General features: G+C 48.1%; 1 long non-coding RNA gene across 1 annotated transcript in view; it reads right to left on the bottom strand.

Annotated features, from left to right (window-relative positions):
- Positions 1-11687, bottom strand: part of LOC147914335 (uncharacterized) — a 152195-nt gene extending 140508 nt beyond the window's left edge. Inside the window, exon 1 of the long non-coding RNA XR_015555342.1 lies at positions 11321-11687. This is a non-coding gene — a long non-coding RNA (uncharacterized LOC147914335). The remainder of the gene's footprint in view (positions 1-11320) is intronic.
- Positions 11688-12353: the final 666 nt, after the last annotated feature.

Below are 12353 nucleotides of genomic sequence, written 5' to 3'. Positions count from 1 at the left end.
GTTATACAAGGCCTCCGGTTTCCCTGGGGCACAGGTACTTAAAGGTACTGAGTCCTCCCCAAGGGCCAGAATGACACCTGAGTGCACCTGTGACCCCGCCCAAAACAGGGAGCAGGTCCCAGCTGCCCCCACTTTTCCCATAAGTGGGGTGGCCATCCCAGAGGTGGAAAACAGGGAGAAAAGTGTACCACCGAGAATGGGCATGCAGAGTGTGAGGGGCGTCAACCAGCCCCCACTCGGCTCCAAGCCTCTGCCCTGGCCAGAAGGCACCTGTCGGGGGAGGCGGCAACGTTTCTCTGCACAAAAGTGACTTCTGCTCCAGAGCTGCATATCCCACTGCTGCAGTCACACTTTTTAAATGTGTCCATCCAGAAGGGATACTTCTCCCAAATTTACACACAGAGGCCAGCAAGGGCCCTGCTCTCTGAGGTCCTCCCCAAACCCTGGAGATGCCTCCCTCTGTCCTCCCTGCAGGTCTGGGAAGCACTTCTCGTACTCTCCAGTACAGGAGCACTGCCTGTCCCTGGAGGACTGCACAGGGTGGGGGGGCCACTCCTCGCCCTTTGCAGACCCGGGCCAAGGACCTGGAGGGAAAGTACCCTGTCTCGACAGTCCTGACCTGGAGAAGGGTTCACAGGACACAGGGCCTCCTGCTGATTGACATGTCACCACCAGGTGAGCCTAGCAGGGGTTAACGACCCCCCTCCCAGGGCTTAAATACCCAGAACTAAACCCAGGAGAGCGTCAGTGAGCCATCCCCAGCCCTAGCCGCAGGCGGTCATGGTGGGACTTGCACTCAAGTACTCTACGTCCACACCTTCCATCCACTGCTCCACAAACGGAGTTTCCTGGTGTTGGGAGGTGTCCCAAGAAGGGCTGTGCCAGCCGCCTTTCAGACGTGGGGTGGGTTGTAGTGGGGACAGAGGTGGAGGCTTCTGGCCTCAGTCCCCATTTCCACCAGATCCCCCATGTTCTGTTCACGGTACCTCTCACGTCCATCTGCCATTCTTTCTCTACCTTCACCGCCACCATCAAAGTACCAACATCTTTTGCCTGGAAAACTGCAGCGGCCTCTTCAGAAGTAAAAATATATATAAATAATTACATGTGTTCTGTGTACCTCACGTCACTATGAAGGTGAATGAAATAATATGTGTGAAAATACTGTCAGGGAGGGGGACGTTCCCCCTTCTATGCTTCTTGTGTTCTTATGGCTGGACTAATAATAAAACTGACACAAGACCAGATTAATAGGAGAAAAATCAGTTTAATACATACATATTGGAGATCATAGAAAAATGACGCTAGGAGAGTGAACAAAGGAGGCAGTATACCTATCTTTTACACAAAGAAACAATAAATTTTTGAAGAATGACCGGACAAAGAGCTCAGGTTTGAGGTACACAACCAGTGACGAATTTAAGCAGAGTTTAGGCTTTAGGTAGTAACTTAGCAAGGTTTGTCTACATAGGCTTCTCGGCCCTGAACTCCCCAGCTCTGGTGACAAGCATGCAGGGAGAGCGCCTTTCACATGGGAGGTTTATTTCTTGCTTTCAGGGGACAGAGACAGGGGGGTCAGAATGCCCTTTTTGCTTCTCAAGTAACTTTCATTCAAAAGAATCAACATGCTATTGTGGGATATTGTGGGGAGGCCTGCCCTGGGCCCCAGCAATATCTATGCCATTGCCTGGCACATTCTAGGTGCTCAAAAAATGTTCTTTCAACATAAAAGGGAAATAATATCAAGGGTTTGCTAAGTTGCAATAGTAATAAATGCAATACAAATTTTAAGAAGAAAAACTGTAGCAGTCTCCCAACCTGTCTATCCTCATGCACTCTGACCTCCTTCTAGTTCATTCCCCACACAGCAGCCAGACCATATTTTCCAAAGCACAAATCTGATCATGTCCATACTTGATAATCAAGAGAAGTGGATTCACTGCAACAGAGACACCCCCACCCTTCCATGAACAGGCTGCAGGTCCAGTGGCCCCTTCCCTTTAGGAATGGTGTGAGGCTTTTTCCCTAAATGGTCCCATATCCAGCCACTGGTTAGAGGATTCTAGCTGCATGATGCACATAAAATTAACTAAATCCAACCTCTACACTGTTACTGCATCTCTGCCTCTGAACACAGGCTCAGAGAGCTGGGGCTTCACTGAGCTCACAGAATGAGCTGTGTGAGCTGCTTTGTGCCTGCTTGCTAATCAATGTGTGTTTAACCTGTGTCTGTGTGCAGCACACTCTGATCTCATTCCATCTGATGTTACCACTTCTACTTACTGGTGGCTACCATGATCTGCAATAAAGAATCCAGTCCCTGCACAGGACCACACGAAAGGTCACGTTTTCAACATGAGAAGAAAGATGTCGGTGGGGCCAGGAGAAGGTATAGGGCTCCAAGAAAACCCTGCTGCTCACAAACCTCCAATTCCCGGAGAGAAGTTCTACCTGGGAAGAAGCATCCAACATTTCACGTTTCCATGACTCCAGGAAACATCAAGAGTGTCTTACTCACACTTCCTGAACTCTTAAAAATTCTTTTGGAAGCACAGCACATGAAGATGCTGCTGTCCCCCGCTCTGTGAGTCTCTCTCATTCATTCATCCAACGTACAAAGTCCCTAAGATGTGCCAGGCACGCGTGTAAGAACTGAGGATTCAGCAGTGAACAAAACAGACGGAGTTTCTGCCCTCGGGCAACTTCCAGTCCAGTGACTTCTGCAAGGTTGGTCCTCACTACACTCTTTAGCTAATTGCACTTCTGTGTTGTCCAATTCTGACCACAGCACAGGAGGTTCGATGTTGACAGTGGACAAAGTGGGCGCTCCACCCAGACCCCCTCGGACCCTTCTCACCGTTGCTCTGCTTCCCCACCCTCCCCGTGGGAGGACCATCAGGCAGTGACTGTGGGGTGTGGGCACTAAAGCCCAGCTCCCCAGCTTCAGGTCTGGACTGCACCAAGACGTGACCTCCACCACAGAGGGACCCGCAGGATTGGGCTGAAGCCTGCAGACTCCCTGCCCCCAGACACTCACTCTTCACAGGTCCCTGCTCTTCCCACCAACTTGGTCAACCTGTCGCCAGCCCCCTCACCTGTCTGCCCCTCCACCTTCCCCGACACCAAATACTGATCAGGAAACAAGATACACAGTCCCACACTGTCCTTCTCCTGCTGTTCCTGCTGATTCTTTTAGACCTAGTCCTGTTCTGGGAATTCCACTCAATGAGAATGGAGGCCCTTTTCATGCAGTCAGAGCTACAGCATCTCCTATTTCTCCTAGCACCTTGACCTTCTCCTTCCAGTCTCCCTCCCACCAAAAAGAACCCCCGACACCCATGTGTGCAGATTCTCCCCCTTCTTTTCTCTTACCCACCCCTCTTCCAGTCCCTTCCATCAGGAACCTTGCTTTCACCGGCCACCCATCCCTTCTGTGGTCATCACTTCCACCATCACAGCCAGAGCACCTGCAGGTCTGACCTCCCAGCCCACTTTAGAGCCTGGTGTCATTGACATGGACACGACTCCCCCTTCCCAGGCTGGCATTTTCAGGTCTCCCCAGGCTCCAGTGTGAGATCTCTCCCATTTTCCCAAGTTCACTGCACTGTGGAGCAGAGGCGCACTGCAAAGGTACCAGTCTCCACCAGCCCATCTTCATTGATGGTCCCCGTCCCTACCCCAATTATTAACTATCCCTTTGGCCTGCAAACCACCCCTCAGCCCAGATGTGGGACCCCCGATGGGCAGCAGCAGACAGCCTCTCTCCCCAGTGCTCCTGTTCTCACCAGCCCACCCCTCGTGGCTCCTGCAGTCCCCTACGCTCCAGCAGGCAGCACCTCTGCAAACTCCAAGCCTGCCTTTAACACCGATGCCATGGATCCCACGCCTCCTTCCCAGGGTGTCATCTTCCAGTCTCCCCCAGTATCCAAGGAGAACCACTTCCCATTTTACATGGCGCTTCCTGGTTCTGAGAACACACCACCCAGTGGCAGCACTGCCTTGGCCCACATCTCCATCTGTTTACCTGCACAGTCAGCCAGCAGAGGGCCACAATTTCTAACCTTCTCTTTAACCCAAGAATCTCCTGTCAGCCCACATTTGGGGCCTGTGATGGGCAGCAGCCTAACGACTCTTTCCTGTTGGGAAAACTGGCAGCCCCAGCACAAGCTGTGGCTCTAACCTCTCCTGCAGCTCAGCCACCCAGAGGCAGCATAACGCAACCAGGTTTAGCAGATTTGACATCACCAGGTTCTGCATTTGGCACCACTGTCAAAAGCCAGCTGACTTTTGGTGACATCCCAGGTGTTCTACCCACTGGCACATCTACTACTACTGGCTTTGGAGTTGCCACCAGGATGCCTGGCACAAGGGACAGTAGCTCACTGGTTGCCAACAACTCCAGGCCCACTTGTGTTTCTGGAACCTGCAGCCCCTTTGGATGGTGGGAGCTTTGGGGTCAGTGTGTCTGCTCCAGGCCCCACTCATTCACAGGTATTCAGTGCACTCAACTTTTGGGCATGGCTGCAGGGGCACCCAGTGCCACTTCTGGTCTTCTTTTGGGCAGACAACCTGGGATCCATCTGGTCACAGCATGGCGGCTGCAGTAGGAGGGGCATGCCTGTGTTTACACGCACTCCTAGTTCCACCTTCACTCCAAGCACCTGAGGCCCACCTGTCAGAATCCAGGTGGTATGATAGGAGGGGGGAACATCATTTTCATTATTGGAGAACTTGGTATTCCCGCTTTCCATCAGTGAACCTGGAGCCCACCTGGCCAAAACCCAGGGGGTGCAGTCAGAGGGAACATCATCTCACCTGTGATGGGAAGGCCCTGTGTCACCACCTGCCATCATAACACTTGGAGCCCATCTACCCAGAGCACAGGTGAGGGAATGGGGGACAGCACCATACATTTTTAGAGAGAAACCCCTACTCTCAGTCAAAGTACCAGAAGGTTCCCCTCTGCTTTTGGTCAGAGCAGCTGGGCCTTTGCTCAGGGCTCAGCAAGTGGTAGCTTTGCCTCTGGGGCACCCTCATCACCTGCCAGGGCTTCAGAGGAGCCACCAACCCACTTCTTTCTTCTATCACGAGTCTCAACAAATAAGGAGCAGATCTTCCTCTGCAAACTGTGTGTAACCAGGAATGGACTTCGCTCCACTGGAAAGGGACTCAGCCCCTTTAAGTGAAACTGAACCTGCCCTCTTCCTACAGCAGCAAGAGGACCACCACTCAGGGCTGTGTGTGTTGTTTGTGTGTGTATATGTGTAGAATGGGGTGTGTACGTGTGTGCAGGGTGTATGCATGTGTATATGTGTGGGGGGTGTGTGTTGGAGGGTGAGGTGCACAGGAGCCCAGGTCAGAACGACACCAGGCTCGAGAAGCTCCGGTGTGGAGAACAGAAGAGAGCTATATGTAGCATCAACCGTGCCATCCCTGATTGTTAACTAGGCTGACTCAAGCTCTGGGCCAGTTTTCTCTAGTCTGGGAACTGGAAGATGCCCACTGCATCTAGGGACTTCCCCTCCCCCTACCCATTTGCCTCAATGGGCCCTTATCTTTCCCAGATTATGTGTATGTATACCAACTTGCTCTTGTTAATCTGCCTCTGCTTATGTGTCTTTACTCACCTGTGGAGGAAGAATTGACATATCTGAGTGGTGATGTGCTGAGCCAGACTTAACTATGCAAATGTCCTGTGTCCCAGTGACTGGGACGTGGAGGCAGCCACACTCGATGATGGCACGTGCTGACCCCTGACGTGGGTGTTGAGTGTGAAGGGGAACACTCCAGGAGGAAGGAAGGTCCAGAGGAGGGAGAGACGGGGTGGCTCACCCTGCCTCTTCCCTCTATGCTGCTCTCTCCTCTCCCACCACCCTGACCTCCCTGGAGGCTGGATAATCCCTGATGTGGGACAGGAAACAACAATTTATGATTTCAGTTTTTAAAATGTTTAAATGTCTTTTTGTGCATCTTTGTATTTAATTTAGACTTAGGCTAGTCGTCCGCACACAGTCCCACTTCACCCAGAGAGGACGGATTTGGCATCCGGGTTCTTGCATCTGGAGAAACAAAGGAAGAAAGAGCTCAGGCCTGCTCTGTAACTATTGAAAATTTAAGTTCACTTAGGATTTATCATGCTGCTGAAAAATATCAGAAAAGATCCTCTTTAGTAACTGGCCTGGCTCTAATCTAAACCACTAAAATATCAAATCACATGAGTTACAGTTGCACCCAGTTCTGGCTGACCCTACAGTTCTGCTGGGTCTACACTAGACGCCGCCACAGCATGGTTTGACAAAGGCAAAATTCCTGACTTTGTGGACCCTCCATCCTAGTTGGAGGGGAGAAAAGAAACAACAAGCATAGGTACATGATCCGGTAGGTCAGCCAGTAACAAATGCTATGGAGAATAAAGCAGCAGATGGAGGATGGAGACTGTGGGCAGAGAGAAGCAGGGCTTCCAAGTTAAACAGTGGACAGAACAAGCCTCACTGGGAAGGGGGGACTTGACAGTCTGGCGGGAGGTGACTGAGTCAGATGTCTGAGGGAAAAGCATTCCAGATCACGGGAATAATCACTGCAAAGGCTCAGAGGAAGGATGCCTGGTGTCCTCAGACAGCAGTCAGTAGACTCATGTGGCTGGAACAGAGTTACAAGTGGGAGGGAGAGAGGAGAGGACAGAGAAGATGTGGGTTCAATTCCAATTGTTGGTTGTGAGATCACAAACAGTTGACTCAACCTTCAAGTGTCTCAGTGAACTTGGTGCTTCAAGGTGCTTGTGGCCTGTTTACCTTTCAAGAGTTTTGGAAGGACAAAATAAAATAATGTAGGGAAGTGACTTATAACCATGTTCTTATTGTTCTATACATAAGGATAGATAGACAGTCAGATAGATGATATATGTATAGACAGAGTGAGTGAGTTATGGACTGAATTTTTGTGTCCTCCCAAATTCATAGGTTGAAGCCCTAACCCCCAACGTGATGGTATTTGGAGGTGATTTGGTTTAGAAGAGGTCATGAGAGCGGAGCTGCCATGATGGGATTAGTGCTATTATAAGAAGAGGAAGAAACATCAGAGCTTTCTCTCTCTACCACATGAGGACACAGCAAGGAGGTGGCCGTCTGTAAGCCAGAAAAAGGGACCTCACCAGGAACTGAATCTGCCTTGATCTTGGACTTCCCAGTCTCCAGAACTGTGAGAAATAAAAGTCTGTTGTTTAAGCCTCCCGATCTATGGTAATTTGTTGGAGCAGCCTGAGCAGAGTAATATAGGTAGGTAGGTAAGGAGATGATAGACAGATAGATAATAGATCCACAGATGATGGATGGGGATAAAGCATATATATATGCTTAATGAATTCCTGAAGCAATAGTGCTTTGACTGCCTTCACTAGCAATTCAAATAGGAGATCCTCATTTTACAGGGAGCACAAAAGTGCTGACTTTTATGATGTAAACACATGGAAAAATATGATAACTGAAGCTAACAATGCACAGCACTGAGCCTAGTGCCACACTGATGAGATGAGCCCTGTAAGAACACAGAGTGCCATCACACAGAGGCTGCTGGACTCCTCCAGGCACCTGCCACCTTCCTCTAAGTTGTGTATCACAGTCCAGAGATCAGAGCTCCTGCTCCCTGGCTCAGAGAATCGCCTGCCCTCTGCAGTCAGAACTGCCTCTCAGAAGCAGGGCTGGAATGCAGTTTGCTTACAACAGTCCTGCACCCAGTCTCTGCCATGCCTGCAATATTAGCAGGGGTACATTGTAAAATTCATACTTCTTGACTTTTTTTTTTTTTTTGTGAGGAAGATCAGCCCTGAGCTAACATCTGATGCCAATCCTCCTCTTTTTGCTGAGGAAGATTGGCCCTGGGCTAACATTTGTGCCTATCTTTCTCTACTCTATATGGGACGCCACCACAGCATGGCTTGACAAGCGGTGTGTCGGTGTGCGCCCGGGATCTGAACCTACGAACCCCGGGCCGCTGAAGTGGAGCGTGCACTTAACTGCTATGCCACCAGGCCGGCCCCGACATTTTTTTAAAAAATTCTTTTTTATTTTTGTATTTGAGTTGTTTCTTTTTGTGTGTGTGTGAGAAAGATCAGCCCTGAGCTAACATCCATGCTAATCCTCCTCTTTTTGCTGGGGAAGACCGGCTCCGAGCTAACATCTATTGCCAGTCCTCCTCCTTTTTTTTCTTCCCCCCAGAGCCCCGGTAGGTAGTTGTACGTCATAGTTGCACATCCTTCTAGTTGCTGTATGTGGGACGCGGCCTCAGCATGGCCAGAGAAGCGACGCACCCGGGGTTCCGAACCTGGGCCGCCAGCAGCGGAGCACGTGTCCTTAACCGCTGAGCCATGGGGCCGGACCCCCCCCAACATTTTTTTTTTAAAGGTGTTCAAGATAAAAATAATCCTGATATGGCAAACATTTAATGAATGTGTGAGACATATAAAGATGATTTTGAATTTCATGTTCTGATACACTTTCACAGTTGAAGCTATTTCTAAATAAATAGAAATATTCTTTTATTTTTTATGAAAATACATGAACGTGATAGCAACTTGAATAATACTGAAATTCAACCTTTCTCACCCCAGTTCCCCTCTCCAGAGACAGTTTTTCACTACTTTCATGTTACGCCATAATCCTAAACTTTATGCTGATCCTGCTGCATCACGACAGATCCATTTAGACAACATCTTTACCACCTAACATAAGGAGGAGGATAAACTCCCACTCCCACTGCTTTTCCTCTCTCCTTCTTTCTAGTACATCATATTCATGTCATCAATTTGCTGCTTCTCTCTTCTAACATCTTGTAAATTCGCTCCCTTTAGTGATGAGGGAAGTGGCAGCACAGTGGCTAAAGCACTGGTTCTGGAGATGGACCACCTGGCTTGGCATCCTTGTTCTTCAGTTTCTCAGCTCTGCATCCCTGAGTAATTTGCATACCCTTCCTGTGCCTCTCTTTCCTCACCTGTAACCCAGTAAATGGATAACACCTATCTCATGGGGTTGCTCATGATGATGCAAATAATAATGCATTTGCAGCCTTTCATGTCCAACACACAGAAGCTCTCAAGAGATATCAGCAATCATTATTTATTTCTCATTTTATCAACTTTCACACTAATCTCATGATTTTCTCTATGCACGAGACTGTTTGTGTCCCCATAGCTTCTCTGCCTTTCCTTTCCCTGTGTACAACTCACCTTCTGTCAATAATGCATTTGCTTTTGTTTGTGCTGTTAACATTTACATTTTGTCATGCAACTGAAGCATTGTACCGGTGTTTTATGCACAGGTTGGCTCTAATGACTGAAAACCAAACAACTGTATATATATGTTATATATAAGTGAAACACAAAACAGCAATGATAGAAGAGATGGTAGGGAGGAATTAGGGGCATTTTGTTACTATAAAGGCCTGGCACCACCTGTGAAGCAGTACAGTGTTTTTTGAAAACAGACTTGCATTCACAGTAAATGTATATTGCAAACCCTAGGAAAATCACTAAAAAAGAAGTATAACTCATATGCTACAACAGAAGAAAAAAATGGAATCATATAAAATGCTCATTCAAAATCTAAAAAGGCAGAAAAATAGTGAAAGACAAAAACAGGAACAAAGAACAAGGGGTAACAAATAGAAAACAGTAACAAATACAACAGATAATAATCCAACTATATCAGTAATTGCTCTGAAGGTCAATGATCTAAATGTAGGAAGTAAAATCCAGAGATCATCAGAATGGATCAAAAAAACAAGACCCAACTATATGTTGACTAGAAGAAACCCACTTTAAATAAAAAGACACATACAGATTAAAAGTAAATGAACAGAGAAAGATAAACTATGCTAACATTAATCCAAAGAAAGCAGGAATAATTGTATTAATTTCAAACAGAGCAAACTTGAGAGCAAGGGAAGCTATAAGGGATAGAGAAACATTACATAATGATAAAGGGGCCAATTCTCCAAGAAGACATAACAATCCATTACGTGTATGCACCTAACAACCAAGCATCAAAGTACGTGAGGCAAAAACTGACAGAACTGTAAAAAGAAATACATGAACCCACTCTTATAGTTGGAGACTTGAACACTCTATCACAAATGGACAGATCCAGCAGGCAGAAAGTCAATTAGAACATAGCTGAACTCAACAACCCCATCAATCCACTGGATATAATGGACACTTAAAGACGACTCCATCCAACAACAGCAGAATACACATCTTCTCAAGCTCACATGGAACATTCACCAAGACAGACCACACTGGGGGCCATAAAACACACCTTAACAAATTTAAAAGAATGGAAATGATACAACTTCTACTATCAGACCACAAAAGAATTAAACTAGAAATCGATAACAAAAAGATAGCTGGAAAATCCCCAAATACTTGGAGATTAAACAACACACTTCTAAATAACACGTGTCCAAAAAGACATCTCAAAATAAATTTTAAAATATTTTGAACTACAGTAAATAAACATGAAAACAATTTATCAAAATTTGTCAAATGCAGTGACAACAGTATCTAGAGGAAATTTAGAGCACTGAATGCACATATTAGAAACGAAGATCTAAAATCAATAATCTAAGCTTCCACCTTAGGAATCTAGCGAAAAAAAGAGCAAATTAAATCCAAGAAGCAGAAAAAAAGAAATAATAAAAATTAGAACAGAAATCAATGCAATTAAAACAGGAAATCAATACAGAAAATCAACAAAATCAAAAACTGGGTCTTTGAAAAGATCAGTAAAATCGATAAGCCTAGAGCTAAGCTAACTCAGAAATGACAGAGGACATCACTACAGACAGATCCCATGGAAATTAAAAGGATAATAAAGGAACGCTATGAACAACTCTATGCCCACAAATTTGATAACCTAGATGAAATGGACCAATTCCTTGAAAGACACAGTCTGCCAAAACTCACACAAAAAGAAATCGACTATTTGAATAAGCCTATGTCTATTAAAGAAATTGAATCAATATAACCTTCCAAAACAGAAAGCCCCAGGCTCAGACGGGTTCACCGGCCAATTCTACCGAAACTGAAGAAGAAACTCACCCCCCGTCTCGCGCCCTCACCACCCCTCAAGCCCGGTCCCGGGGGGTCGCAGCCGCGGGCAGGGACGGGCTCCCTCAGCCCGCCCAGCGGTCCCCCGCCTCGGGAGCGGGAGCCGGGCGGAGGGCAGGGGTCGCCGCTGCCGCAGCCCCACGACCCGCCCGAGCCCCCGGCCGAGGGCCCCGCCCCCACGTGGCCCGGCCCGGGGTGGGGCTCCGCGCCCCCCGCGCTCACCTGCGGGGACGCCCGCTGCCGGCAGCGCCGCCGAAGCCCCGCTCCGCTCGGCCGGCGGGAGCTCGGCAGGTGCCTCAGGACGCCGCCTCCTCGGGGCGCGGGGGCGGCCGTCGAGGGGGTGCCCGGCCCCGACCAGCGGGGGCCACGCGGGAGCTCGGCCGGCCGCACAAAGGGCCGGGGGACAGACGACACGCCGCGGCGAGTCCCTCACGCCGCTGCCCAACCGAAGCTGTCGGCGACTAGAGGCGGCGTCTCTGTCCCGGAACAACGGCGACAGTGGAAGTAAGTGCGGCTGTGGGCGGGAGCGCGGCGACAGCGGCCGGCGTGGAACGGTGCCCAGCTCACCCAGCCCGCCGGCCTGCGCGCTCCCCCTCGGCCAATGCCTCGGCGTCCTCTCGGGTTCCGTAGCCGCGGCCCCGCCCCCGCCGCGGCCCCGCCCCCGTGCTGTGGCCAAGAAGGGGCCTGAAGGCCACTGCCTGCCTTTTGTCTGGTCCCAGAAATGTTTTCCTTTTGTGTATTTTTTATAGATGTTTTCTTTGTGGTTACGATGGGGATTGCGTTTAACATCCTAATGTTATAAAAAATATAATTTGAATTTTCAACAACTTTAATATATACAAACATTTACAAATTACATTTTTATGCATTTTGTAACAATAACACATTTATAATTTTTATGCATTTATCCTTTAAATCATGTAGAAAAGAAAAAGTGGAGTTACAAACCAAAGTGACAATAATATTAATTTTTATAACTGCCCATGTATTTACCTTTACTGGAGATAAAAGTGAAGTATTTAAGATCCTGTTTCATAAAATTGACCTTGCCACAGTTAGTGTAGTTCATTAACCTTTTAATTACTTGGTCACCCTGTTAAGATAGAACTGCTTACTACATGGATGGTGCTTTCTGATAAAATTGCAGGGTGATTTTTTTTTCTCTTTTAAATCACTTTGAGGGTAATACTCTTCTGCTCTTTTCACAGGACCCACACAGTTTAAGTGCTTAATCTGCCAGATATGGCTGAATGTT

The sequence above is a fragment of the Ceratotherium simum genome, chromosome 20 (assembly GCF_057802395.1).
Source record: "Ceratotherium simum simum isolate JZ-2026a chromosome 20, ASM5780239v1, whole genome shotgun sequence".
In the NCBI taxonomy this organism is placed as follows: Eukaryota; Metazoa; Chordata; class Mammalia; order Perissodactyla; family Rhinocerotidae; genus Ceratotherium; species Ceratotherium simum.
Note: the sequence above shows the minus strand (reverse complement) of the source record. Positions and strands in the feature narration are given on the sequence as shown.